The sequence below is a fragment of the Drosophila serrata genome, unplaced genomic scaffold (genome assembly GCF_035046125.1).
Source record: "Drosophila serrata isolate PLE 108 unplaced genomic scaffold, ASM3504612v1 contig_34, whole genome shotgun sequence".
NCBI classification, from domain to species: Eukaryota; Metazoa; Arthropoda; class Insecta; order Diptera; family Drosophilidae; genus Drosophila; species Drosophila serrata.
Window position 1 is genome coordinate 29,702 of NW_028256932.1, and position 24,644 is coordinate 54,345.

A 24,644-nucleotide genomic window follows, 5' to 3' on the forward strand; every position below is an offset into this window, starting at 1 on the left:
TTTATTAAGAATTGTTTACAATGTATTCTACATTCAGTTCCAAAAGGTATTCATAATAAAACGCTTCATAGTATACCTAAAGCTCCAATCCCATTCGATACAATCCATATTGATCACCTAGGTCCCTTCCGTCCATTAATTCGAAGAATAAACATTTTTTAGTTATCATCGATGCTTTTACGAAGTTTGTGAAATTATATCCTGTCAACTGTACCAGTACTAGAGAAGTGAACTGTTTCTTAGAGAAATATTTCGAATACTATAGTCGACCCCGTAAAATCATTTCTTATAGAGCATTCCTAAAGTCTACAAATATCGAGCATATTAAAATGACCTCAGCGGCCCCGCAGGCAAATGGGCAAGTTGAACAGGTGAACCGTGTTCTAACTCCCATGCTGGGAAAGCTATCAGAGTCTTTGAATCAAAGCGATTGGTATAAGTTACTTAACAGTATTGAATTTGCTATAAACAACTCCGTTCAGTGTAGTACCGGAAAGACTCCTAGTGTGTTACTATTCGGATGCGAGCAGCGTGGCCCAGTAGTGGATGAGCTAACTGAGTATTTTGAAGATAAATTTAGTTTGACAAACCCGCGATGTTTGGATACCGTAAGGGACGAGGCAAATAATAGTATACGCCAGTCACAAATCCGAAATGAATCTGCACACAGATTAAGGCATAAGGCACCTCCGTTGTATGATGTAGGCGAATTTGTTGCTATTCTCAATGTCGATGTGACTTTAGAACATTGTAAAAAGTTTGCACCTAAGTATCGCGTCCCATATAAAGTATATCGAGTATTTCCCAACGACCGTTATGAAATAACAGATTTAGATAATTGTCAACTGACGCAACTCCCATATAAGGGAATCCTTAAAGCTGTTAGGCTGAAACCGTGGTTGCAAGTGTGTAATAAAACTATAGGATTGTGGGTATGATCGAGGTCGATCAAGTGTCAGGTTGGCCGAATGTAAACATCATATACTACGCGCCTTAGTGTAACCTCATTATTATAATATATGACACCGTAACGTAAATAATATATCGATAAGTCCCCGATGTAAATGCAAGATTTTAAGAAAAAAGGAGACGGTCACTTTTAAAAAAGGACACGATGGGACAATAAGAAAAAATAAGAGAACTATACAAATTTAAACCATCCCGCGCTGTTTTTATTAAACAATGGCCTACGAGGTTTACAATATATTTTTTTTTTTTCTGTAAATTAGTACAAATCTTGACATATTTTTAATCCATACGTAATGTTCTGGTATGTTGGCAGTTGGTTCATCCACAAATAACAAGTTTATGTGGAATTCCTTTTTCACTGCATCGGAGAAAATTGGTGCAATTACTTTTTTTGTACCTTCATTAAATCCAAACACATTTATGCTAATGCATGGATCTTGCACCGTGCACTATTTTACATCGTTTGACCCCAGTGCACTGGAAAACGTAAGCATATTACATTTATTTATTTATTTATTTATTTATAAAAGAAAATAGCAATGAACTGCCATTCTTAAAATTATATTGTACCCTTACCTCTGCACAACAAAAGGGAGTGTTTTTTAACGATGTGCATCTGCTGAAATGTCCACTTTATATGTGGAGCATCGTTGGAGCTTTTCAATATACGAAAAGTAGGATATATTTGTCCATTTAAAACAATATTGAATATTGTTTTGTACATAATTAACTGCATTTCTTTTTTTTTTTTCGAGATTTTTTGGCAGTACAAAATTGAAGTATGCCGTCAAATCTGATGCTGATGTAATTAACGTTATTTTTCCTTGAAATGACTTCCTTCCCACGCGAGTGTCATGCGGGAGTTCATCACCCGTTCAATATGAGGGATCAATGCGAGGGCTGCTACACTAAAGAATTCATTTCTGACTGCAGCCCCTGAATCCATACAAAATTTGCTTTATGTTTCTGTACTGATGTGATGTTTCCATTCTAAACCCTCAGGCAGATTTTCTCGGCAGTATATCGTAAGCGCTGTTGGTGATGTTGGTGTTGTGGGAATTCATGATGATCTTCTAAATCTATGTGATAATTTAATTTTTATAGTTTTTTAGTTTTCAAATGTTTATAAATATGTTGCTTTTGTTTATTATATTATGTGTTTATTTTTTCTTTAATTGTTGAATCATATTTTATTATTCCACTTTTAAAAAGTTTCACTTTAAAAATTGTAGAGTTTTTTAGAACGAGGTGAACACCGCCTTGATGGGTTAGAGTACAAACTGAAAGTGAATTCTTGGGCTCTAGGATTCTGCGTTTATGAATGAATTGAATGTACCAATTTGATGCCTTCGTATATAAGCAAAGGGGGTGGTTTAGGCTTAATGCCTCTTGCCTTCATTGGTAGTGTTTTAATTGCAGACCTTTTTCGAATTGAGGGATCGTTGGTGAGCGTGTCCATACGTGCACACCCAAGGGCTTCCGTTCGTATCGAGACCTTTTTATCGATCACAGGTGTCTGCAGGTACAGGTGCTATGTGACCTTTTCAGCCTCCATCCCTCTTGGATGATGATCGATTCGTGTCTGACCTTTTTGTTTATTCTTAAAAGGGCGTGAGTGCACAGGTGGCAAATGGCTTTTTAACCCTCCAGTCAATATTTTGTGATTGATCACGGATCGACTGCGTCTTCGTGGCGGTAGCGCTTCCACACACGTTTCTCACGGGTCCTCACACCATTCATTCAATGTATCACCCTACCCTTTGAAGGGGGTGACAGGTGTCAGATAAGCCTAATTTATCTAATAAATGATCCTAATTAGAGATAAAAAGATCAAAGCTGTCCCGGTTGTTAGGAATCCCATCTACTAATCTGCAGCGATATAATCATGTCACCATATTTGCATACAAAATATTTGAGATTCACCTGGAAGACTGGATGAAAGTGAGGGAGTTAGTGTATTTACAAAAAATAATTTTACTTAGGAACCAAACTATCTCTTTGAAAACTTAGGTTTTCAAATTAACAAAGAGCAAAAAATTTTACACAAATCAAACGCAGATCTCTGCACTTTGAACAGAAATTTTTAATCTATTACCAAACCAACTACCAAACTCTTTAAAAAATATAAGTAGTGCTACGCAGTTTAAGGAAAACCTTATTTTATACTTATAAGAACATAATGGTATATAAAATTAAGCAAGGCAACCATAGATTTAGTTTGACTTTAGTATAAGAATAATTAAAATCTTCAAAATAAATTGGAAATATCTAAGATAAACGTGTCTTGTGTGCTTTGCGTTAGAAAGAAATTTTCATATAAAATAATATTTGGTACACGGTGAATAGAGCTTATTAAACCGTGATCGAAGAAAGCTAATGACGCCTACATATGTTACCAAATCCTTGCGTTTATAGGATCCACAACTAACACAGCTCATCGAGCTTCCTCCTTTTGCTCGACGCGATTTAAATTTCCCTAATTAACTTACCTTCTGTTGACAACAGTAAAACCATGTTAGGTATTACCTTCGTATATAACCTAATACGTGGCTACGTGATAAGTTCTTACTTGTTGGGTCAGTTCCTTTTCCATTTATCGATTTACCCATATCTGTTTCTTAGTATTCGTCCGCCTTTTTCTATCCTTGCAAAGTATTATAATTTCAGTCAGAAGTTTGCAACGCAGTGAAGGGGGCACCTCCGACCATATAAAGTATATATATTCTTGATTAGGATCAACAGGCGAGTCGATCTAGCCATGTCCGTCTGTCCGTTTTTACGCAAACTAGTCTCTCATTTTTTAAGCTATCTGAATGAAACTTTGTAGTTAGTCTTGTAGTGGCGCCTGAAGACCCTGAAAGATAAAGTTGGCCTAACAGAATGCTATACTTTACGTAAGGCCTAAGCCAAGCTTTCCTATTGTTGTCAATGACGTAAAGGTCATAAAGATAACGTAAAGAAAAGAAGATCCCTTTATGTGAGTTTTAAGCCTAGCTTAACTAATTTCACAGATAACGTAAAGCTGTGTGTGCAGTAATGTAACGAAGCTTTAAGCAAGCTTGAATACACGTGCCGAATGCAAGAACTGCACTTCGCCCAAAACGCGTTTCGGGCAATTATAACAGCGAGCTCAGAGTTGCGTTAGAAAATATAAGCTTAGAGTCCAATTAGGAAATTAGATCGAGATCTGGGAGTGCATACACGTAAAGAAGTTCTTATAAGAGCTAATATTAGCTTAAAGTGCCAGTGACTCGCATTTTTTGACTCGGTTATTCGAAAAATTATTCGGTAAAGTGGCCGCTAAAAGCTCTACTTAAAAGTGAGTATAGGAGTGCAAAGTTGTAGGCACAGTAAATAACCCTTTTTGTCGTACAGATCAAAAAGGTTTAAAAAAGCGGAGGCAGCGAAGCAGCGCCAATCCACGGCCAGTGCCAAGGGCCGAAGAGACCTTTCGCCGAAGGGCAAAATCTAAATTTTTGGTACCAGGGCTCAGCCAGTGGGTAAATATTGAAATACAGTGTTCATTTTATGCAGTGCTCACTGTGAATTAAAAAAAATTACAGATTGGGTCCTGCACCAGAAGATTAAGTCCCAAGGCAAGGGACACCCGTAATCTGAGGGGGGTATAAAGTGAAGGGGAGCTAATCCAGCACAAGAGGAGAAGATGCTGAATTAACTTCTGGCCAGCGCGGATGCGCATTCGTCTTACTGGCCAGTTTCGCCGTTGGAGAGATGATTAATTTTCTTTTCGGTTAAAATTTTGATTCCGTAACCGGGGAAATGACCCCTTGTGAAATTTGACCTTTATTCGACCTTAGCGGTCTTAACCTCCATAAGTGTTGAACAAATATTAAATGGGTTTCTACCCTTTAAGCCCAATTGGCCACTTCATTTTTTCGATTTTCTTCGACAAATTTATTCTGAAACACTTTGTGAAATTTTAACCAAAGAAAACTGCTGTTAATTTTGCCGTTCGAATTCTTTTTGAAATTATCCTCGATTAGATATAACATGCTGCTTGCGATTTTCCTGAGTTTAATGAAGCCAAAAAATTACACGAGAAATTATGATGAATTGTTAACATTTTACTACGTTTTTTTTAAGCTTTACTATATTTTATACTCGCATTTATACTAGAATAATTTAAATTTTATATTACTTTACAATTATAAGTTAAAAATTCCGTTGTTGCATAGCGGTAGGATAAAAGTGTAATGAAGATAGGATTGGAACAAAATTCGGCCAATTCGAACTTGAAAACTGAAAAACCAATAATTTTTAAATGTATTAATTTCTCGATCGTTCCAATGGAAGCTGTATGATATAGTAATCCGATTTTTACAACAATTTGTAGAGTAATATGAAATGGCTATATCTAAAATTTGATCAAATTCTGTTGAAAACTGAAAAAGCAATAATTTTTTAATTTTATTAATTTCTTCTTGATCTTGATTCCTATGGGAGCTATAGGATATAGTAGTCAGATTTTCATTAAATTGTACACAAACTTGTAGAGTAATATGAAATGGCTATATCACAAATTTGATCACATTCACTTGAAAACCGAAAAAGGTATAATTTTTAATTTTATTAATTTCTCGATCGTTCCTATGGGAGCTATAGGATATAGTAGTCCGATTTTAATAAAATTATGTAAACAAAATAGTAAGATCACCGAGGGAGATCGATCTTCGCCGAAGGATAAATTGAGTGAGTTGAACCGATGTTATTGATTCGAATGAATGAATATAAAAATCTATAAAAATGAGAACATTAAAAAAAGAAGTTTAAATACACTAAATGAATAAACTACTGCAACAACTGAAATTAAAAATTACGAAATAAAAAGACATGAAGTCACTATTCCTAAACTTAAGCAAGTTAAAGTCAAAACAACATTTAAGCATAAATTTTGATTTAAATTAAACTCCCGAAAAGATGCAGGAACATTTCTTTTAAATTTTAACAATTTTAAAATACTTACATACGTACACATGCACCTCTTTTATATTTTCCATTTTATCTTTAGCTCATACTTATCTCTTTTATATTAGCTTTAAGTTTTAAATTTACATTAAATCTGTATATATAAATTTCTAAAATCATGGAAGCCTAAAACCTTATATTTACCGACTCGTAGGATGACCCCACGGTCGTAGGGTTCACTAAGGGGTCACCAGAGCCATGCTCTTCCGGCAGGTGATTATAGGTTGGGTGGGCACAAAGCGAGCACTATAACATCCGTGTCTGTGATGTAATTTTCTCTCTGTCTTTTCTACTGTTTTCTCTACTTCCTGTTCTCTTCTGACTTTTCTTCTTAGTGTGAATTTTGTTTATCGTTCTTCAGTTTAACTTCTAGCCATTGTTTTGTCGCAGCACCCTCATTTCTTGTCTTATTAATAACTAAGTGTAGTCGTCGAACGAGATCTGGGTGAGCAAGACCACCACCCCCAAAGCCGACGAGCTAGAGCCGGAATATAAAGTGTGCCCCAGCAGCTCAGATCCTCGAGAACCTCGGCAAACTATAAGGTTGCACGCTTCAGTTATAATTCATTATATTATTAATATTAAAAGTGGCGCCCAACGTGTGGAGCCTTAGTAAAAAATTATGTTTTATTAAGACTCGCGGATAAACAAATTCTACACATTCTACTTCAACTCTCTCTTGTATTCTATACCTCAATTTGCAACAATTTCGTTTTATTAATTATTGGATAACAGCTTTGAATATTAGTATTTGTAACTGTCCAGAATTTTAAAGTTTGTGGTTTTAGTCTTGGAAAACAGTTGTAATAAATATCAGTATTTCCAACTGGCCAGACTTAAAGGGAAGCAAACGATTTTTTACATTAAGAAATAGTGACAAGGTATCTGTTAAAAATTGAGGAAAACAGAGATGGCAATAAAAAGAGCTCATCTGTCCCATTTTTTATAGCACAAAGTCATGAAACTAGTCTAAACTTTAACCTCAACTCTACGGAAAATACTGAAAGTACTTTTGAGTCGTGCCATATCCTGGAAATGGATTTGGCAGCTTTCTTTAACTTTCTTCCTATTATTTTTTTGAAGCTTTATTTTTTTAGATCGTATTTTGAAATACATGCATTTGTGTTTCTGAACTCATTGCTGTTCGAATCCGAAATAAAGAAGAGTCGCTTCCCTTTCTTTTGAATAGGTTGAACCTAATCAAAAATCTTTCCTTTTTTCCAATCTTTCAACTTCTAAGAAAATTAATCTTAAGTGACCCTTCGATACGTGTGACATCTAGAGTTCGGTAAATACAATTTGATTACTTTAATTTTTATTTGATTACGTTATTTTATCTCATAATTTGCTCTAAATTTTGGCTTAATTTATTTAAAAATTTTTTGGCTTTATTTATCGCAAAGAAGCAATAGGTTCTGAGAATTTAATTGCAGCAAGTTAGCTGCTATCGGAACGAGGTCTTATTTTTCGAATTCAATTCGTATTTTTTTATTGTTGAGATTTTTCTTGGGAACGATGAGGTTAGACCCGCCGAAAGGGGGCTAAATCAAGCCCAAGCTATAATTGTCCGATATGTAAGGCAGATATAAACGTTGTCGAGGTTTTTGTAACCTCATGCCAACACGAGTTTCATAAGCGATGCATAGAAGCTCATTGGAAGGATAGCGCACAATGTCCGGTGTGCAAAGTATCTTGTATCAGTTATCTCAAAGCCTATAGATGTAACTGGCAGGCAAACCCGAAGTGGCTCGAAGAAACGGCAGCCGTTAGATACAGTTGCTCAGCAAGCATTGGATAATACAGCTTCAACATCAGGACAAGGTTCACAAACCAACACAACTGGGGTTACTAATTCAAGAGTTTTAACGGTCAAAGTCACTACTCTACTGGCTATGAAGTGAAGGTTGCTGGCTACGCTCTCGGAGAAGATGACCGATTTGATCCAAAATTCAGTTACGGATTTTATTACCAGGGCGTTAGGAAGTTCCTATGGGAGCTATAGGATATAGTAGTCCGATTTTCATAAAATTATGTAAACAAAATAGTAAGATCACCGAGGGAGATCGATCTTCGCCGAAGGATAAATTGAGTGAGTTGAACCGAGGTTATTGATTCGAATGAATGAATATAAAAATCTATAAAAATGAGAACATTAAAAAAAAAGAAGTTTAAATACACTAAATGAATAAACCTCTTGCACAACTGAAATTAAAAATTACGAAATAAAAAGACATGAAGTCACTATTCCTAAACTTAAGCAAGTTAAAGTCAAAACAACATTTAAGCATAAATTTTGATTTAAATTAAACTCCCGAAAAGATGCAGGAACATTTCTTTTAAATTTTAACAATTTTAAAATACTTACATACGTACACATGCACCTCTTTTATATTTTCCATTTTATCTTTAGCTCATACTTATCTCTTTTATATTAGCTTTAAGTTTTAAATTTACATTAAATCTGTATATATAAATTTCTAAAATCATGGAAGCCTAAAACCTTATATTTACCGACTCGTAGGATGACCCCACGGTCGTAGGGTTCACTAAGGGGTCACCAGAGCCATGCTCTTCCGGCAGGTGATTATAGGTTGGGTGGGCATAAAGCGAGCACTATAACATCCGTGTCTGTGATGTAATTTTCTCTCTGTCTTTTCTACTGTTTTCTCTACTTCCTGTTCTCTTCTGACTTTTCTTCTTAGTGTGAATTTTGTTTATCGTTCTTCAGTTTAACTTCTAGCCATTGTTTTGTCGCAGCACCCTCATTTCTTGTCTTATTAATAACTAAGTGTAGTCGTCGAACGAGATCTGGGTGAGCAAGACCACCACCCCCAAAGCTGACGAGCTAGAGCCGGAATATAAAGTGTGCCCCAGCAGCTCAGATCCTCGAAAACCTCGGCAAACTATAAGGTTGCACGCTTCAGTTATAATTCATTATATTATTAATATTAAAAGTGGCGCCCAACGTGTGGAGCCTTAGTAAAAAATTATGTTTTATTAAGACTCGCGGATAAACAAATTCTACACATTCTACTTCAACTCTCTCTTGTATTCTATACCCTAATTTGCAACAATTTCGTTTTATTAATTATTGGATAACAGCTTTGAATATTAGTATTTGTAACTGTCCAGAATTTTAAAGTTTGTGGTTTTAGTCTTGGAAAACAGTTGTAATAAATATCAGTATTTCCAACTGGCCAGACTTAAAGGGAAGCAACCGATTTTTTACATTAAGAAATAGTGACAAGGTATCTGTTAAAAATTGAGGAAAACAGAGATGGCAAAAAAAGAACTCATCTGTCCCATTTTTTATAGCACAAAGTCATGAAACTAGTCTAAACTTTAACCTCAACTCTACGGAAAATACTGAAAGTACTTTTGAGTCGTGCCATATCCTGGAAATGGATTTGGCAGCTTTCTTTAACTTTCTTCCTATTATTTTTTTGAAGCTTTATTTTTTTAGATCGTATTTTGAAATACATGCATTTGTGTTTCTGAACTCATTGCTGTTCGAATCCGAAATAAAGAAGAGTCGCTTCCCTTTCTTTTGAATAGGTTGAACCTAATCAAAAATCTTTCCTTTTTTCCAATCTTTCAACTTCTAAGAAAATTAATCTTAAGTGACCCTTCGATACGTGTGACATCTAGAGTTCGGTAAATACAATTTGATTACTTTAATTTTTATTTGATTACGTTATTTTATCTCATAATTTGCTCTAAATTTTGGCTTAATTTATTTAAAAATTTTTTGGCTTTATTTATCGCAAAGAAGCAATAGGTTCTGAGAATTCAATTGCAGCAAGTTAGCTGCTATCGGAACGAGGTCTTATTTTTCGAATTCAATTCGTATTTTTTTATTGTTGAGATTTTTCTTGGGAACGATAAGGTTAGACCCGCCGAAAGGGGGCTAAATCAAGCCCAAGCTATAATTGTCCGATATGTAAGGCAGATATAAACGCTGCCGAGGTTTTTGTAACCTCATGCCAACACGAGTTTCATAAGCGATGCATAGAAGCTCATTGGAAGGATAGCGCACAATGTCCGGTGTGCAAAGTATCTTGTATCAGTTATCTCAAAGCCTATAGATGTAACTGGCAGGCAAACCCGAAGTGGCTCGAAGAAACGGCAGCCGTTAGATACAGTTGCTCAGCAAGCATTGGATAATACAGCTTCAACCTCAGGACAAGGTTCACAAACCAACACAACTGGGGTTACTAATTCAAGAGTTTTAACGGTCAAAGCCACTACTCTACTGGCTATGAAGTGAAGGTTGCTGGCTACGCTCTCGGAGAAGATGACCGATTTGATCCAAAATTCAGTTACGGATTTTATTACCAGGGCGTTAGGAAGTTCAAGTCGAGGTATGGACAGTGCTCAGAGTGTGCATTCTTCACGGCGTTCGCTGGGAAACGATGAGGATAGGAGCGGATCTATAAATTAATCCAGAAGAGAATCAAGACAAGTCCTCTTGGCTCCTGATTCTCCCGCTTCTTTGAGAAGCAATACGTCTGACTTAGTAAACCGACCAAATAAGGTCGTGCATATCCTAACCGGATGGAAAATCGGGTACAGGAGTATCTGTACATAATTTAATTTATAGAGTTGATACGTTGACTCGGGAGACGTTAGGCAACAATTTCTCTTTGCTGTGCAAACACGCTAGTGTCCTATTTGATGGCAAAGCAAATGAGTTTTACTGGCGATACCATAAAGCTCATGGAGAAATTAATTGGGACAGCTTCTGTTCAGCTTTGCGCCTTCAGTTTCGGCAGAGCAGAGACGATAGCGACATTGGAGAATTAGTTCGAAACACGAAACAAAAGCCGAACGAATCGTTCGATTGCTTTTATGATACAATTACTGCATTAGTCGATCAGCTGGAACATCCCTGGACATCGAATAAGTTAATTCGTGTTTTGAGAAACAATTTGCGGCCAGAGATTAGACTTGAAATATTAAATATTCAGATTAATTCAGTTTCGGAGTTAAGAGAGATTTGTCGCAGGCGCGAAGCCTTTTTAGCCGTTGTTAAGCGGTCCAGTGGCTACGCGCGAAACACTCCGTTTAGAAGGGAGGTGTCAGAATTTGGTCAGGAATGTGAGGCTCAGATAGATTCCGAATCGGAAACTGATGGTGATGTCGAAGCGTTTTCTTTGTTATACTGGAATTGCCGCAAAGAAGGACACCGATATCAGGATTGCATTTGCGAGAGAGAGAGGTTGTGGAGCTGCAAATACTTACAAGCCAAGTTGCAGTAAGTGTTCAAAAAACTCCAAAGCCGGCATGTCGAAGTCGCAATTCAGGCAGAAGACTTCAAGTGCCTCACGGAATCAATTAACGATGACCGAAGAATAGAAGATGCAGCTGAGGTTGCTCAATTTCCTTTCCCTTACATACAACAACTACCTGCTAATCATTTGCTACATAGCAAAATCTCAGACTTAAGAGAAATCGTTATACCGAAAGATATTCCATTCCATTGAAAAACCAATAAAACAACGCCATTTCCCTGTCTCACCGGTCGTAGAAAAGTCAATGTATGCCGAAATTGACAGGATTTTGCAGCTTAGGGTTGTAGAAAAGTCCGACAGCGCATGGTCTTCTCCAATCGTTATGGTAATGTAACCTGGAAAGGTTAGAATTTGTTTGGACTGTCGCAAGGTGAACAGTTTCGCCGAAAAGAATGCATATCCCTTACCTCAAATTAGTGGTATTTTGAGTCGCTTGCCGAAGGCAGAATATATAACTAGCCTTGATCTAAAGGACGCTTATTGGCAGGTGCCTTTAGACATTGGTTCGCGCGACAAGACACCGTTCACTGTTCCTGGTAGACCGCTGTATCAGTTTAAAGTTATGGCGTTCTGGCTTTGTAATGCTACTAGTACAATGTCTCGGTTGATGGACAAAATAGTGCCAGCTCATCTTAGGAATGAGGTTTTCATTTACCTAGATGATCTCTTGGTAGTGTCATCTAGCTTTGAGAGGCACTTAGAAGTTCTTAAGAATTTTAGGGCGTATGTCGAAGGACATAAATTCAAAATAATAACCGATAATTTTTCATTAAAATGGTTAATGTCTAATCACGATCTAAATTCGCGATTAGCTCGATGGGCTTTGGCCTTGCAAAGGTATGATTTTGAGATTGAGCATCGCAAAGGTTCGCTTAATATCGTTCCCGACTCTTTGTCTCGGGTAAATGCGGACGTTATAGAGGCAATAGACTTTCGAAAAGGATTTCTTGTGGATCTAAATTCTGATCATTTTAATTCAGCGGAATATACGCAGCTCGTACAAAAAGTGAGTTGAAATCATTCAAATTTTCCTGATCTCAGAGCGGACAGCGGATATGTTTATCGAAAGGTAGAGCATTTGACAGGAGAGCAAGTGCACGACGCATATGCTTGGAAGCTGTGGGTGCCTTAGGAACTGGTGCCTGATACTTTCTCGAGCTCACGATAGCTCGTTGTCTGCTCATGGCGGAATGCACAAACGATTGAAAGAGTCAGAAGGTAATATTTTTGGCCAGAACTCGTGGCAGACGTTAAAGCCTACATCAATGCTTGTAAGGTGTGCAAAACAACGAAAAAACCAAATTATGTTTTGCGACCCGCAATAGGAAAAGCACCAGAAAGTCATCTATTTTCCCAGCGTTTATTTATAGATTTTCTTGGGCCTTATCCTAGATCCAGAGGTGGAAATATAGGTATTTTTATACTTCTTGATCATATTTCAAAATATGTATTTTTAAAACCGGTAAAGAAGATAGATACTAGTGTCGTAGTGAAATATCTGGAAGGAGAGTTATTCATGTCTTTTGGCACTCCCGAAACTATAGTGTCTGACAATGGGTCTCACTTCCGGTCGCACGCATTTCAAAAGTTGATGCAGCAATATAGTATTACGCATACACTGACTGCTGTGCATTAGCCACAAGCTAACGCCTCCGAGCGCTTTAACACGTTAGTTATCGCTGCTATTAGAGCGTATTTGCTGCCCGATCAAAAGGACTGGAACGAATACGTAAACAGGATTAGTTGTGCATTGAGATCTTCCGTTCATTCTAGCTTAGGTACTTCTCCCTACTATATGGTTTTCGGGCAACACATGAATAATTCCGGTACTATTGGATGACCGATCTTTGAAGTTTAGTCGCCAGGATTCGTTTGATATAGTGTGGAAAAGAGCAGGCAAGCGAATGCAGGAGAAACACTTCGAAAACGAGAAAAGATACAATCTTCGATCTAGAGTTGTGTCCTAAGCGGAGGGACAAGAAGTGTGTCGTAGAAATTTCAAGCAGAGCTGTTTTCAAGTGGGATATAAATAATTTATATATATAAATTTTGACCTTTTTTCGTGAAAGCCAGAGTTCGGAAAAAATAAGGAAGTGCCTACTACGAGTTAGAAGATTTACAAGGAAAACTTGTAGGCACAAATCATGCGAAAGATATTCGGGAATAATCTGGCTTCAGTCGGCATCAGTCTAGGGTACCAGTAGTATGTATACCCTAGCCAGATGTTACCGGGGGGCTTTTGTAGTGGCGACTGAAGACGCTGAAAGAAAAGGCATAAGCCAAGCTTTCCTATTGTTGTCAATGACGTAAAGGTCATAAAGATAACGTAAAGAAAAGAAGATCCCTTTATGTGAGTTTTAAGCCTAGCTTAGCTAAAAGATAAGTAAAGCTGTGTGTGCAGTAATGTAACGAAGCTTTAAGCAAGCTTGAATACACGGCCGAATGCAAGAACTGCACTTCGCCCAAAACGCGTTTCGGGCAATTATAACAGCGAGCTCAGAGTTGCGTTAGAAAATATAAGCTTAGAGTCCAATTAGGAAATTAGATCGAGATCTGGGAGTGCATACACGTAAAGAAGTTCTTATAAGAGCTAATATTAGCTTAAAGTGCCAGTGACTCGCATTTTTTGACTCGGTTATTCGAAAAATTATTCGGTAAAGTGGCCGCTAAAAGCTCTACTTAAAAGTGAGTATAGGAGTGCAAAGTTGTAGGCACAGTAAATAACCCTTTTTGTCGTACAGATCAAAAAGGTTTAAAAAAGCGGAGGCAGCGAAGCAGCGCCAATCCACGGCCAGTGCCAAGGGCCGAAGAGACCTTTCGCCGAAGGGCAAAATCTAAATTTTTGGTACCAGGGCTCAGCCAGTGGGTAAATATTGAAATACAGTGTTCATTTTATGCAGTGCTCACTGTGAATTAAAAAAAATTACAGATTGGGTCCTGCACCAGAAGATTAAGTCCCAAGGCAAGGGACACCCGTAATCTGAGGGGGGTATAAAGTGAAGGGGAGCTAATCCAGCACAAGAGGAGAAGATGCTGAATTAACTTCTGGCCAGCGCGGATGCGCATTCGTCTTACTGGCCAGTTTCGCCGTTGGAGAGATGATTAATTTTCTTTTCGGTTAAAATTTTGATTCCGTAACCGGGGAAATGACCCCTTGTGAAATTTGACCTTTATTCGACCTTAGCGGTCTTAACCTCCATAAGTGTTGAACAAATATTAAATGGGTTTCTACCCTTTAAGCCCAATTGGCCACTTCATTTTTTCGATTTTCTTCGACAAATTTATTCTGAAACACTTTGTGAAATTTTAACCAAAGAAAACTGCTGTTAATTTTGCCGTTCGAATTCTTTTTGAAATTATCCTCGATTAGATATAACATGCTGCTTGCGATTTTCCTGAGTTTAATGAAGCCAAAAATTACATGAGAAATTATGATGAATTGTTAACATTTTACTACGTTTTTTTTAATTACGTTTATATTACTTTACAATTATAAGTTAAAAATTCCGTTGTTGCATAGCGGTAGGATAAAAGTGTAATGAAGATAGGATTGGAACAAAATTCGGCCAATTCGAACTTTAAGCCTTTTCAGCGAATCACCGAGGGAGATCGATCTTCGCCGAAGGATAAATTGAGTGAGTTGAACCGAGGTTATTGATTCGAATGAATGAATATGAAAATCTATAAAAATGAGAACATTAAAAAAAAAAGTTTAAATACACTAAATAAATAAACTACTGCAACAACTGAAATTAAAAATTACGAAATAAAAAGACATGAAGTCACTATTCCTAAACTTAAGCAAGTTAAAGTCAAAACAACATTTAAGCATAAATTTTGATTTAAATTAAACTCCCGAAAAGATGCAGGAACATTTCTTTTAAATTTTAACAATTTTAAAATACTTACATACGTACACATGCACCTCTTTTATATTTTCCATTTTATCTTTAGCTCATACTTATCTCTTTTATATTAGCTTTAAGTTTTAAATTTACATTAAATCTGTATATATAAATTTCTAAAATCATGGAAGCCTAAAACCTTATATTTACCGACTCGTAGGATGACCCCACGGTCGTAGGGTTCACTAAGGGGTCACCAGAGCCATGCTCTTCCGGCAGGTGATTATAGGTTGGGTTGGCGCAAAGCGAGCACTATAACATCTGTGTCTCTGCAATGATGTGAATTTCTCTCTGTCTTTTCTACTGTTTTCTCTATTTTCTCTTTTCTTCTGACTTTTCTTCTTAGTGTGAATTTTGTTTATCGTTCTTCAGTTTAACTTCTAGCTATTGTTTTGTCGCAGCACGCTCATTTTTTGTCTTATGTCATAACTATATGTAGTGGTCGAACGAGATCCGGGATCGTGCCCCAGCAGCTCAGATCCTAGAAAACCTCGGCAAACTATAATGTTGCACGCTACAGTCTTCTATATTTTCTTATTGATATATAAGTCGAAACGGGCCGGATCAAACGACTTTATCATAAGCTGCCATAGGAATGATATGAAAATTAAAAAAAAAAAAAAGTTATAACATTTTCAGTTTTCAACAGAATTTTATCAAATTTGAGATATATCCATTTTTTATTAGTTTACAATTGAGACTGAAATTTTATGAAAATCGGACTACTATATCATATAGCTCCTGTAGGAACGATCGAGATATTCACACAATTAAAAATTAAATTTTCATCGTATTTGAGATATAGCCATTTTATATTAGTCTTAAATTTTGTGTCAAATTTTATGAAAATTGGACGATTATATCATATAGGTGTCATACAAACGATCGTTAGATGTAGAGGAAAAATGCAAATCTGTGAATGGAAAACTGTAAATATTATATGTATAGGTGAATGAAATGAAAGCAGCATTGTTTTTTAACATAAATATAAATAATTTATATTATATGTATTCCTATCTGAATGAGACGTATCAGTGAGTCACTAATATACTTTTATTGTTATATAAGTCGGAGCGGGGCGGATAGGAGGACTATACTATTAATTTTTTTTGTACTTTTCTAGATCTTCGTTTTTAATTTTCGGAATCGGAATACTGTGTATTCTTCTCTTTTTAATATTTTATAGACGTACGACTTTTACAATATTTAAGCCGAATTCTATAAAAATAAAGAAAGAAAGCATGCCGAAGTTTTTATACCCTTGCAGATATAATTTTTTTCACTATAAATTATATATATTTTTGTGAAAAAAACAATTAAGTAATCCTGCTTTCAATTCATTAACCTGTACATATTATATTTACAGTTTTATACACACCGTTTTGCATTTTCCTTTATATCTAATGATCATTTGTATGGCGACTAAACAAAAAAGGTAGCAAATCGGATGCCAGTAAGTATAGGAGTATCTATAAGTTATCGGAAATCCCTACACTCCTCGAGAATATAATCAGTCCCCACTTGCAACACTTAGGCAGATTCTTCTTTTCTCTATGTCAGCATGGCTTTATGAGGCGAAGATCAACCACAACTTATCTGACTTCATTTGTTATTAAAGGCTTCTAATGTTACCTTTAAACCGATGTAATCTATACGGACTTTAGTTAATCACTCTTTTTTGTAAGGAAACTCGATTCTATAGGGTTTCCTGGTGGCAGGACTCAAAAGGTTCTGTTTAAAAATGTTCTATCCAGTAGCCTCAGTTTCTCGTCTGGCGTCCCACAAGATATCCACCTTGGACCATTGTTATTCACACTGTTAATCAATGAGCTGCCGCAGCTTCTAACAAAATCTAGAGTACTTATAAATGTTGATGACGTTAAACTTTGCGTGCAGTAAACGGATAGTTTATGCCAATAAGACTTACAATTGAATCTTAAGAATTTCAGACGTGGTGTCATGCTAACTCTTTACATCTCAACAGCTCTAAATGCAAACTGATGACATATTTACGAGTCACTTTCTTGTAGACCACTTATATGCTTAACGACTGCGCTTTGGAAAGAATATCTCTTGTTGACGATCTAGGTGTCCGACTAGATCCTAAAATTTCGTTTTCCGAGCATATTTCTCGCATGGTTAACAAAGCAACAGGCGTCCTGGGATTTATTAAAAGGTGGTTGCAGGAATGCGATTATCGCCCTTTATTGGAGTATGGTTCTTGTGTTTGAAGTCCTCAATTCGGAGTCCATGGTAATCGCATCGAATCTGTCTAAAATAATTTTTTGCTGTTTGTCCTCCGAGGCTTAACCTGGGATGCTGACTTAAGATTGCCGACTTACTCTAGTACACTTCTCTTAATAAACCCCAGCTTACCGAAGAACAATGCTTGGCGGCGTCTTATTTTTCTTTTTTTTTTTTTTTTGGCGTTGATGCACTAGTAGGATGGAAAATGTAGGACAGAATACGAATAAATTGACTACCGGCGTGCTGCCAGGTTGTTAGCTTGCATGTTTACTATGGATGGGTATCTACGTTAGAGATTAGTGTGTACAAATTATTATAATGATTTGATCATGCAGTTCAAAGGATTTTCTACAATGGCGCAACACTAATGGGATATAGAATCTAGTAGTTCTACATGGTACGTTGAAATTAAGCTAACTGAACAAGTCAGCACTTTCCACAACACAATGGATAAGGTTCAAAATAAAGGTTATTTCTAGCATAGTTCTACGATTGGCTAAGGACGGCAAGTTTATTAATAGGAGTCTACTAGAGTAGGAAGGAAATCTTTGGCTTGCCTCCCAATTTAAACCGCGTAGAGCGAAAAGTAAAAAATTCTTTTGAACCGACTCAATGCGTTTGCTTTGGACGCCATACTGAGGGCTTCAAACGCAGCATCCATATTCAAAGATAGGACGAACTAAGGAAGTATGTAAGGTTTTAGTAACATAGGGGTCATTGAATTCCTTCGACCACTGTTTAATAAATCCAAGCACACTCCTGGCTCTATTCACCATAGACTAAATATAATCAATAAAGTCAAGTTTTGGGTCCAAGCGGACGCCCAAATCATCAACAGAATTAATTCTTTTCAAAGAGAAGCAGTTCAGCGTGTAAGTAGCAAGCTTAGGAACGACACGAGAGAATGTTATTAGCTTGCATTTGTAAATCCGACTGGCAGGCGACGTCATTGTATTGCACGCAATGCTTGACGTCATTCGCGTACATAAGCACTTTGGAGTTAGTCAAAACTTTGGGCAGGTCATTTATAAATAATCTAAACAATAAGGGTCCGAAATGGCTTCCTTGCGGACGCCAGATGTAACCCTTAGAACATTGGATAAATTATTCTTAAAGAGGACCTTTTGCGTCCTGGCATTCAGATAACTTGAGATCCAATTAAGAAGATCACTTGGAAAACCCATTGAATCGGGTTTTCTAACGAGGAGAGAATGGTTAACAGAGTCAAATGCTTTACTGAAATCAGTATAGATTACATCTGTCCGTCTTGCGAAAACATAGAAAACATATTCTACACGTCAGACCCAATACAAAGAGTCACATCGAAAGTTGAATGATAAGGATCTTCGGACTGTGTCAGAGGCGCCACCCTTGCTATAGTGACTCTCTCAGGATCAGAGTCGTAGCAAAGATCGAGCAAGCGCTGTATGGAATTTTGCACATGGTTGACTTGAGACGGCGAACAAGCCTCCGATAAAGTCATGTTGTGTAGGAGTATGGAGAGTATTGGTGGAATTATTTAAGCACCAAATAGCACCAGGCATATTCAAATCATGTAGGACTACCAACTGATCTATATCCAAAAGTCTACTGGAAACCATCTGAATAGCGGAAAGGTGTTTCCAATAAATAGGAAGTTCCGAAAATGAAGGTATGTAGGAACAGGTAATACAAATGGAGCTACCTTTGATAGATAGCTTCACACAGAGGAATTCAACATCGTTGCATTCCTCGAAGCTAAGGAATTCACCGCTATAAGAACTCCACCGCCGCGTCTGATAGGGCGATCTAGCCGTTATACTGTGAACACAGCTGGATAAACTTCGGAGCTCAGAATCTCCGACTTTAACCAGGTTTCTGTGAGCACAATAACCTCAGATGCAAACGAAAGGCTATCAGAATACAAGTTAGGAAGCTTACTACGTAAGCCTCTTACATTCTGATAGTAAATACCTGAGGAGTAGGTTAGTTTTTAGGGTCGGAATTGGAAGACGTAGAAGGCGCAGTGATATGAAGAAGAGTTATTCTTACATGCCTATTTTTTTTTTGTCGCTTCGAACTCCTTAATATCGATGTACTCTGGCCAGAAGTTGGGAGAGCAAATAGTGTTAAAGAGCTTGTTAGCGACATTTATTATGAAGGATTAAATATTCCTAGCGTAAAAAAATTTAAACTTTTCGACCTTTATCTTTATTTTATCGGCTCTGGTGTTGCCTTGTATAAAGGTGAGAACGTCTTCCGATGTTTGATCAGGGGAGAGCCGCGAAACAAAAATATGTCTCGTCGGTGGAACCGTTATAAGGGCTTTTGGCAAGGCAGATTGGTTATGTGCCGTGACATTGTCGGCCGGTATTCCGGGCCTAACACACTGGGCAGATATATCATTATACACTTGACTTTGAGGGGTCAATATTTGAGACCCCCCAGGGGACAAAACAGAAATCACCGGCAGTACGGTCACTCCCACTGCACTTTCGGGTACCGAATCTTTTCTAGCGCTCGATCTCAGCACCCTTGGAATTAATGCTGGGGTCGAGGGCTGTGCCGAGGGAGGCTGCTGCTCAGAGTCCGTTGCATGTAGTTGGGGTCCGTCTGCAGGCTGCCCTCCAATAGCAGTTTTTTTTTGCGCCTAGGAGACTCTTTAATAGCGTAAGGCTATTGAGTATCCAGCACCAAGAACATATTAAGATTTTTACGAAAACTCTTTAAAATGCCCTTAAAATCGTTTTTGGTTTGCCGCATGAAAGACATCATTTCCCTTTCTACGTCGCGACAGGCCTCACAGCAGTAACACAGGCCGATGTTATGTTTTTACATCGTCCACCGTCCGAGCTGCAACACCAATACTACTTGCATGACGTTGTCGCAAAGTCAGCAGCCGATTGTAAGGTCACCGGCAAAAATAGCATTTTTGCAGGTGGCGAAACACACAATATTTATGGACATTATAAGGACCACTGTTACCACTGTACTTGTACTTAAAAAAAAGAGGAAAAAAACAACAGAGCTATGAAGATAAGCAGTGAAGAGTCATAGCGAGAGCGAGAGAGCGGGAGAGCGTGGGAGATCAGATAAGATAAGAAGTGCAGCGGCACAGCGAAAGCGAGAGTGGGAGACCGTGGGAGATAAATAACGCAAAATATGCTAAAGCTAGCACTAGCAGCAAAACTAAATTGAGAAATAAAAATAATTATAAACATAAATCAGAATAGCTACATGCACACGCGAACTGAACGGGAATTTAACATATTAACACAAAATAGAAAATTTAAGTTAGCCCCGGTGGTTATTTTCAAACTAACACAAAACGAGAGCGCAAGAAAAAAAAAACACGTCCGTTCACTTGGAAAGATGATTGCCAAACTTATTTACGGAGACGTTAAGGGCGCGTAAAAAATATATAGTCGTCCGAATATCAAAAAAATTAAAGCTAAAATTCTAGAATAACACAAATAACAAAAACCTGTTAAAAAGTGAAAAAGTTATAATAATTAATTTCTCGATCATTCCTATGGCATCTATATGATATAATATAGTTGTCAAATTTTTATAAAATTAAAAAAAAAAACAGAGAGGAAGCTAACTTCGGCACGCCGAAGTTTATATACCCTTGGATATACAACTTTGATGACTTGGAATCCATACAATATAAATTATATATATTTATATTTAAAAACAATGAAGGAAAACCTGCTTTCATTTCATTCACCTATACATATTATATTAACAGTTTTACATTCATAGATTTGCTTTTTTCCTCTACATCTAACGCTCGTTTGTATGGCGCCTATGTGATATAATCGATTTTGACACAAAACTTAAGACTTTAATAAAATGGCTATATCTCAAGTTTGATGAAAATCTGCTGAGAACTGAAAATGTTCCAATTTTTTTTTTTTAATTTACCGATCATTCCTATGGCAGCTATATAATATAGTCTTCTGATCCGGCCCGTTCCGACATATATACGAGTGAGAGTATATAGAAGACAAACTACAAAGTTTATAGTTTGCGTTTAGGCTAGTTTGCGTAGAAACGGAAAGAAGGGCAGACGGACTGACGGACAGACGGACATGGCTAGATCGACTCGGCTGTTGATCCTGATCAAGAATATGTATACTTTATATAGTCGGAGGTGCCTCCTTCAGTGCGTTGCAAACTTCTGACTGAAATTATAATACCCTGCAAGGGTATACAAATTAACATAATATAAAATGGCTAAATCTTAAATTTGATAAAAATCTTTTAAAAATTAAAAAAGGTAAAATTTATTTCTAAGAATCCGGCGATCGATCCGTTCTTTACAAATATATGCAAATATATAAACGGAAATGGTATGGTTTTATACTCCTGCAGGGTAATATAATTTCTAATATTCTAGTATATAGTAGGAACGGGCCGGATCGGCCGATTTTAACATAGAGGAGCCTTAGGAACGATGATATATTTGGAAAGAAAATTATTTGTTTAGTTTTCTGCTAAGATATAGCCGTTTTGTATTATTTCTACATTTTGGTTTCAACTTTATAAAAATCGGACTTCTATTTTAAATAGGTGCCAAGGGAGCGTTCAGAAAATTGACTCAATTTTCATCTGTGAACGTAAAACTGTACCTTTGACTCGGTAAATGAAAGGTGAAAGTAATTGCCGTAAAATATAAATAAATATAAATTTGTTCTTCGGGGTGAGACGTAAGTTGTGAATATATATTGCAGTAAAAAGGTCTCTGAATGTGGGGCACCGAGGATAATCACCACCGAAAACTTCGGTGTCCACCGGTGGCAGACGATAACCAATCGAAGGAGGTATTTGAAAATTGTGGAAAGCCAGATCGGACTGGGGAGCGCTCCTCACTATATTCCTTCTTGAAGTTGGGCAACACATCATAAATACACGGAGTAGCAATCATAGTACTTTGACTCAAGCACCTTCGAAGTGGCCGTACTATCAGCGGTCATGGAATGACGTTCGGAACAGCTTTCATAACTGTTTTCCACGTTTTACCACAAGGCCCGAATCTGATCGCGATAAAAATTTTCACATGACGGGAAATTTGGCTGCGATTGGAAATACCGACAAGCCAAGAGCGGGAGAACTTAGATTCTCTCGACGGTCTATCAAGAGTTTAAAAAATTACAAATTGAAAGCTCGAATGGCCCTATGCAACAACATTTAGCAGCGTTTCAAACCCCATTTTCGAATCCCACACTTACAATACGTACTGTGAATTTCAATCAACTATTATGCAATTTTCAGTGATGGGGTCAGAGTTTTTGGTTGAAGATGTCTAATGCGACCAGTTATTTAAAGTCTTGTAATTCCGATGTGCCCCATGTTAATTTTTATAATAATATCACTATCTTTTCGAATTGTTGCAGGTGATTAAAATATTGTGTTGGGATACCATCAATCATAAAGTTTACTATTTGGCTACACAAGAGAAAAAACCAGGCCAAAAACATTTATATTCTGTTAAAGATCCAGTACACGATGATGTCAGAAGGTAAGGAAATGTTAATTCGAGCAGGTCTTTTTTTATATTTTTATTTATATTTTATATTAACAGAACTGAACCACAATGCATAACATGTGACTTAGGCGAAGACCTTTGGAGTAGTCGCTACTACTATATTAACTGTTCGCATTTTGACGCCTTTATAACACCATCGTTATATGTTGCAACAACTTATGGAATTCAGTTCTACATTTTGGAGTGTCAAGGTCCAGGACTACCAGTATCGGGAGTGCATTTGCATAAAACACATAGCTTAGTGAAAATTTTATATGATACACGGCCATTTTATAAAGAAAAACTTCAAAAGCTAGCATTACCAACACAGCGATCTTTTGAGATTTCATTGCCGCATGGAGGACGAGCACAAGTTAAATTACTCCTTCCTCCCAGCTGGAGAGAAGAGCTACGGGATGCCGCATTTCCTGTTATTGTTGAAGTGTAGGAACATATTTCTATTAATCTAATACAAAAAATATTGAACTAAAACTTCTTTAAGCTAAAGTTTGTATACCACTACAGTATCATGTGATAATAAAACAGGTAATATTGGTCGTAATATCTTAAATAAAGGACGTTCTAGGAAAAATCTTTAGTAATTTTATACAAGCTTGAAATAATTAACAAAATATAATAAGAAGAACTGTCCCTGGTATTAATCATTCGACTTGTAAAGAAAATATTTTTAATAAAATAAAAAAAAAAAAAAACAAGAAAGGAAGCTAACTTCGGCACGCCGAAGTTTATATACCCTTACAAATAGAAATTCGATGATTTGAAATCCAGACAATATAAATTATATATATTGAGGTTAAAAAACAAGAAAGGAAGCTAACTTTGGCACGCCGAAGTTTACATTACCTTGCATATAGAGCTTCAATTACTGGGAATTCATACAATATAAATTATATATATTTATGTTTAAAAACAATGAAGTAATACCTGCTTTCATTTCATTCACCTATACATATTATATTAACAGTTTTACATTCACAGTTTTGCTTTTTTCCTCTACATCTAACGATCGTTTGTATGACACAAAGTTGACACAAAGTTTAAGACTAATCTCAAATTTGATGAAAATCTGTTGAAAACTGGAAAAGTTATAATTTTTAATTATATTAATTTCTCGCTCGTTCCTATGGGAGCAATACGATATAGAAGTCCGATTTTCATAAAATTTTACAAAAAATTGTAGAATAATATAAAACCGCTATATCTCAAATTTAAAACAATCTGTTGAAAACTGGAAAAGTTATAATTTTCAATTGTGTTACTTTCTCGATCGGTCCTATGGGAGCGATATGATATAGTAGTCCGATTTAAATAGAATTTTACACAAATTGTAGAATAATATAAATTAGCTATATCTCAAATTTGATAAAAATCTGTTGAAAACTAGAAAAGTAATAATTTTTAATTGTATTAATTTCTTGATCGTTTCTATGGCAACTGTATTAAATGGTAGTTCGACTTTCGTAAAAGTTTACACAAATTTGTAAAGAAACATAAAACTATAATAACTCAAATTTCATCAAATTCTGTTGAAAACTGAAAAAGTTATAATTTTTAATTGTATTAATTTCTCGCTCGTTCCTATGGGAGCAATAGGATATAGTACTGCTATAACTCAAATTTGATAAAAATCTGTTGAAAACTGGAAAAGTAATAATTTTTAATTGTATTAATTTCTTGATCGTTTCTATGGCAGCTGTATTATATGGTAGTTCGAGT

The 24,644-nt window shown here is 36.5% G+C and overlaps 1 long non-coding RNA gene across 2 annotated transcripts; it reads left to right on the forward strand.

The window, feature by feature from the left end:
- Window positions 1–1,117: 1,117 nt before the first annotated feature.
- Window positions 1,118–23,399, forward strand: LOC110180751 (uncharacterized). Of its 2 annotated transcripts, XR_015272007.1 has the most exons (4): window positions 1,118–1,194; window positions 1,283–1,455; window positions 22,777–22,901; window positions 22,965–23,399. It is a non-coding gene; the product is annotated as an uncharacterized LOC110180751 (long non-coding RNA). The 2 variants fall into 2 exon arrangements; XR_015272006.1 differs by having other exon boundaries at window positions 1,124–1,455.
- Window positions 23,400–24,644: the final 1,245 nt, after the last annotated feature.